The sequence below is a fragment of the Perna viridis genome, chromosome 11 (genome assembly GCF_037379345.1).
Source record: "Perna viridis isolate PV_CMFRI_1.1 ecotype Kerala chromosome 11, ASM3737934v1, whole genome shotgun sequence".
NCBI classification, from domain to species: Eukaryota; Metazoa; Mollusca; class Bivalvia; order Mytilida; family Mytilidae; genus Perna; species Perna viridis.
The window spans coordinates 23,203,614-23,210,310 of record NC_142455.1 but is presented as its reverse complement, the minus strand read 5'-3'; positions in this window follow the sequence as shown (position 1 = coordinate 23,210,310).

Genomic DNA, 6,697 nt, shown 5'->3' with positions numbered 1-6,697 from the left:
ATCATACCTGATATCCATTTACATTGTGAACAAAAATTCTAAATCTAATAACTAATTTAAATGCACAAAAATGGTTTCTTTAGTATGTTTATCGCCATCGCTGATGGCAACAAATATGAGGTATTTCTATAGCACAAAATGTGTACCATTAATTTTCGATCATTTTCTCCACTCGTAACCTAATACATTGCAAATTATCATACACAGTTTCTTTAATTCTTGTTGCAATCTTATCATCGTTTTGGAGACCACCTGATCTATCAAATTATCTTGAAACAAGGTTGTTATACGTAGCCTTATGTCCCGCCTCGCAGAAAAATCAAATAGAAAAAAAAACCAAAATGTATATAATTGAAATCGCTATGTTATTAGGAGGTATACCACACATAACACATATATAAATGTATATATCTATATAACAAAATCAGGAACTTGTTCTATTGTCAACACAAAAGCAGTACAAATTTGAAAAAAAATCCATCCAGTGGTTTCAGGAGTTGCGTTCACGAGGTTTCACTTTACTGTTCAATGAAGAAAACGATTCAATTCAACTCCCCTTTAAAATTTGTCGAATCAAAATGAAGGTGTAGTATGATAAACTGTGAAATATGCCTACCAATTTTGCAAAATGAGTACAAAATCTGTCCAGCGGGGTCAGAAGAGTTATTCCAACCAAGTATCACTTTACTGTTCAATGCAGGAAACAGTCCAAGTCTCATTACTTGCATCAAACACGTAAAATCGAAATGGCGGTGCAGTTTGATCAACAAGGTATGGTACCATACATTCATACAAATTTGACCAAAATCCTTTCTGCAGTTTCACTCAAAGGATCAGTAGATCGGACGGACGGGCGAATACCATTTCTATGTCTTTCCGTCGTGTTGTGGCGGGGACGCTAAAATGAGTTTTTTCTTAACCATCATTTATAGTGTTTGTTGTTTGTTGGGGTTTAATGCCCGAGCAGCAATATTTCAGCTATATTCAGACAATGAACATGAAATGGATGATTAAATGAACATGAAATGAAAAAAAGGATGGGACACAAGGATAATAGGGTCGACAAATTTTGATTGCCACTGGAAAAAGGGAGGATGGGTAAGGTCGGGCAATTTAGCCTCCTGTGGCGGAGCGCAAAGGTTCCTACTCCTATCGAATACCACAGCAGGGTTCTCTAACGTGCGAGGAACGTGGCATCTTTCCCAACACGGTGCACCACTATGGTTTGCGGTCAGGTTTTCCGTATTATAGCCTGACAACCCCAGCATGTAACACGTCAGGGGTACCCCATTCCACCACCTGGGGCACACATCCCAGTTGCTCTGTGGGCAGAGCGCCTAGCCCCCGGCTAGGTTTCTGAGCACTATTTAGTCGCCTTTTACGACAGCTTAGCGCTGCTGCAGGTCTATTCTTTTAACACCTGGACCTGCACGGGGCACCAGGTGCATAGTTAGGGAAAGACTAATTTTTAACAAGCATGACGACTTTTAATTTCCCCTTTGTCAACTATTTTTCCTGTTCAGAAATACTCCAGCGGCTTCAGTGTATAGGTATTTTTAACAGCCTTTATTTTCGCACGGGAAATCATGGGTACCAGGATTTGAACAGTAATCAAATAAAAATTGTAGGGTAACGATTAGATGGGAACAATTAAAAAAGACAATAATAATATCTTGACTTCACATAAAGGAATAAAAGGATGAGACGAAGAAGCACCTATCCCGTTCGTTTCTTGCCGAATCATTTTATTTCATTTATGTAAAGTCAAGATATTATTATTGTGTTTATACTGCAATAAAAGAATACTTTCATGAACGAGACGAGGAATGTTATTCCCAATACGAGTTCTATTATGTGTCTCTGTGTGGCGCCTCCCGTATAGGCGGAATAATGAAGATGTCGTAGATACAGTACTGTGCCATAATTTACCGGCAAAAACAAAGCGTAACGTGATCAACAATAAATTATCTTACCCTGGGCTTCCCCGTCGTTCATTTTAGAAACCAATTGATGACAATGTGTTTAATTACTTCTATTTTTATAATTAAACCGGGGAATTAGTGTTTCGTCTGCTACAAAAAGTTGATGTTTCCAAAATGGCTGGACAAAAGGGTGCTCGTTCGGAAAATTCGGAGTGATCGTAAGACCCCATTAAAGGATGCTACCCTAAAATTCAATGAACATAGAGGTGTTCAAGTATCTAAAAAGACAGTTCAGCGTGCTTTGTACCAAGAAGGATATCATCGGAGAGTTGTTAAGAAGAAAGTCCGGATATGAAGGGTGAACAGAAAAAAACGCGTGAAATGGGCCCAAGAAAAGCTTCATTGGCGTGTTCGTGGTCAGTGGGACAAAGCGATGTTTTCGGACGAAAGTCAGGTGGTGGTTGGCACTAATTACCGTCTTTATATTTGGCGGAGGAAGGATGAGGCAGAGTCCAAAGATTGTGTATGTCCACCGGCCCAGAGGAAACTTTCTGTCATGAATCTGGGGCTGCATTACTTACCATGGTGTCGGAACTATTACAACAGTAAATGGTACTATAAATAGACATAAATACATCGAGATACTCGAGGACAACTTATGACCAGTGATTGCTCGGCATTTCCCGGAGCAGGACTGTGTGTTTCAAGACGACAATGCCCCCCCACACAATGATTAGTTTGATGTAGAATTCACAGGAAGTGATATTCAAAATGATTCTTTTGTATTTATTGACCGTGCTGTTTATATATATATATTTGTCAATTTGTGAAAAAAAATTCCCTCAAAATATATGACTTTAGGCGAAATAAGTGGTGTCGCCTACATTTTCAAGTGTGCAATTTGCGTTCTTTTAAATGTATTTTTATGCCTTTTCCTTTTGCATGTGGGTACCCCGTATGCCAATTTATGAAATGTCTTAATCTCAAACTGATTTTATGCCATTGTATCTGCTTACCTGTCTATAATGCCAATAGGTGAAAAATCGGCGTTAAGCAATTTTTACAAAATCATTAATTTCTTTCTTATTTTAGGTAAATATATTGTAATGACAGTTGTTAACCGATGTAAAATACACAATCACATTTTTTGTAAATGATTTCACCAACTTAACATAAAAACAATAAAACTTTATTAAACATATTAATTTTCAACATGTAACATATACTTTTTGGTACGTGCATCGGATTAGAACACAATTTGATGGGTTGGAAATATCTTACGGACAAGTGACGTTAAGTCCTTATTTGGACACAGAAAATAATAACAAAACTTACTTCAATGTACTAAGTTGACCTAGTTAAAGATAAACAAATTAATAATATATAGTCGTTTTTTACACATAATTTGGTTTTTGTCCTTGTTTTCTGACAACAGGATATTATGTCATAGATATGGTACATCTTCAAATAAATAAATAAATAAAGTTGAAATAATTAATAATGAACAGGAATGCGGTCATTGAACAATTAATAACAATGCCCTGTCATTTAATCGTAAAACCGCGTAGCGTGTAAAATCGATATGTGAAGAAGTATTTAAAGAAATATTGGCTACTTCTGTTAAATGTATCATATATTTTTTCTTATGAAAGTACTTATATGAATTAAATATTGCCACATCAGATAAAGATTTCTCAGAAAATTCATCTTATTCTCTATCAAGGCTGCCCGAGATAACAGGTGTATAACATAAGACGTCCGACGGTTCAAACATTTGCTACAATACGGGCTTTGAAGCGACCATTGTTGAAGAGAAAAATACTCATTATACTCAATAACCACGGAGAAAAAAATTGCGGTAGATGACTTGGTGTCGTTGCAAACAGATTTAATATGGTATTTCTGAATTACAGGGGTGTCATTTAATGTCGCATTCTCAGTACTTGTAACTTTAAAATGATGTAGCAAACAATTTAGAATACTTTGGTTGATAAACCTCTTGGGATGTATATGTCTCTTCTTTAGGTAACAACGTTTCGAACATCGATTCTTCATACTTTTGGTTAAAAGAATGTAACATCTTCTGCCGTTCTTAATACAAATGTATGAATAATCAAGGGAACCAAGTTTATAGCGGTAAATAGGCATTTGTATTTATTAAGTTTTTTTTTCGGTTACAGTAAAAATATGTTGCGTTATTGCATTCCAAACTTCTTTATTTCTTTTAGATTTGATAAATAATAAAATGCGATTCTGATAAGATAGGTGCGATCAATGAAACATTTGTTTTCAACAAACATATCAAGTATGAGATCATGTTGAACAATGACAAACACAATTTTATAAGAATCTTTTTCGATCTACGAATGATAAATTTTATAACCAAAGGCTAAACATACATTAGTCTTCTCAGTATTTGTAATAAAACTTTTCGTAAAGGGTAAAGTATTATTTTGGTTGTTTCATGTCCTTCGTTGTGTGTGTCTGTTTACCATGTCTGCTTTTGTCCCTGGTTTACATTCTTTTGATTTCCGCTAGAATCTTGGTTCCCTTGATTACTCTATCCTTATTATTATTTATTTTATAAATTATGAGTTTGATTAATAATCGTTAGGAATGTAATGTGCAATGAAGTAATTATCAAAAGGTAGGATAAATTCTAATTTTTTTTAATGCATCATACCCACAATTCGTACTGAACTAAGTATTTTCTTTTCAATCAAATTCATCAGACCTTTTTTGTTTATTATTCGAGTTATCATTTGACTCATACTTAATAAATCATTGATTATTGGTTTCGACAAAATGTTGCATTCAAACCTAAGCTTTTGGGGAGAATTTGAAATAAAAATAGCTATTATTGACTTGCACTTTAATAATTACTGAATCGCAATGTTGCCAAAGTTTGTTATATTTTACTTTGCACAATTATTTACCTATAAATCAAATTTGAAGACAATGATCGTTTATGACTCTATGTCATTCACAGCAATATTTTAAAAATAAACTGATATTATTAATTCAGTGAAAGACTTGATCATATTAGATATAGATTTCCCTTTAATAAAATACTGGAAAGCAACGGAATTATTTGCACATTCTTCTTTTTCAGGATTTAGGCGAACTATTCCCTCAGAATATGTTCTTTTGAGCAAAGCGTAGTTTGAAAAGTTTTGTAAGTGATTGTTTATGAAACCGTAAGTATCCGACTAAACTGTAACACCATCTAAAAACGGTTTCTGATGTTTACTGTTTAGAAGTACAGAAATCTGTCATTTCATGAATTTTTTAGGTGTTTCACAATGGCTTAACCCGATACTAATTTTACGTTCTTTCTTTCTTTTTTTGTTGGGGTTTAATGCCCGAGCAGCAATATTCCAGCTATATTCAGACAATGAACATGAAATGATGATGAAATGAAATATGGGATGGGACACAAGGATAATGGGATCGACAAATTTTGATTGCCACTGGAAATATGGAGAGGTGGGTAAGGTCGGGCAATTTAGCCTCCTGTGGCGGAGTCCTATGATTCCTACTCCGGGAGAATACCACAGTAGGGTTCTTTAACGTGCGAAGAACGTGGCATTGTTCCCAACACGTTGCAACACTATGGTTAGCGACAAGGTTTTCCGTATCATAGCCTTACAACCCCAGCATGTAACACGCCAGGGGTACCCCATTCCACCACCTGAGGCACACAACCCAGTTGCTCCGTGGACAGAGCGCCCTAGCCCCTGGCCAGGGTTCTGAGCACTATTTAGTCGCCTTTTACGACAAGCTTAGCGCTGCTGCAGGCCTATTCTTATAACACCCGGACCTATACGGGGGCTAATTTTACATGATTGATCAATAAATCGTTGTATTGTATAATAAAAAAATACGTCTAAGCTATTGGCTTGGTGATGACAAACATGATTGAATGAATCATTTTTTTTTATCAGCATTTTTTTATTTCTTTAAAGTGATTACATAAATGTACATTAGTTATTGCAGTATACTTCATAAAACAATAAACATAAACTTTAAAAAAGAGTTCGTACGAGAAGATTATATTGTCCATGAAGATGCAGATTGCCTGATATCTGAAACTGCTAGTATATGAAACCGTAAATATCCGATTATTATATACTCAGTAAACTCAACTGCCATACAATTCACAATTTCTAATGTTTATGAAATTATGAAAATATATTGTATTATTTTTGGAGTTTAGATGAATCCTTTCTTCAAAATTCGCTCTATCGGGCGAAACATATTTTACACTATATTTGAATAACCTTTAAATCTAAGCATAAGTATCATACATTCAAAACACATCCACTGCAATAATATTTTAGATAACTTCTAATACCGGAATTCACAGAAACATATGGTCTTCATGATATTTTGAGATGTTTAGTATGGTCGAATCTGAAAACGACAATATATTTTTGAAATGAATTTTCTTCTGTTGCCTTGGTTGTGTTGTTGTAGTTACTTTGTGTTCTTTGTTGTGTATGTCCTGTCCGTTTTCCCGTCTGGTCTTTGTCCCTGGACTGCATTCTTTTGATTACCGCTATAACCTTGGTTCCCTTGATTACTCTTAAAAGATCCTATACATGTACACTATTTTTGCAGTATTATTCTGTGACTCTCTCTTCTTTTTAGAAATGAATTATCACGAGTCGTAAAGACATCAAGATTTTCCTTTTGTTTACATTATCCGACATTTATGTGTGTATCGTGAAATTCAAACTTTCATCTGACTATGGTTAAGTTAATTACAGATTACT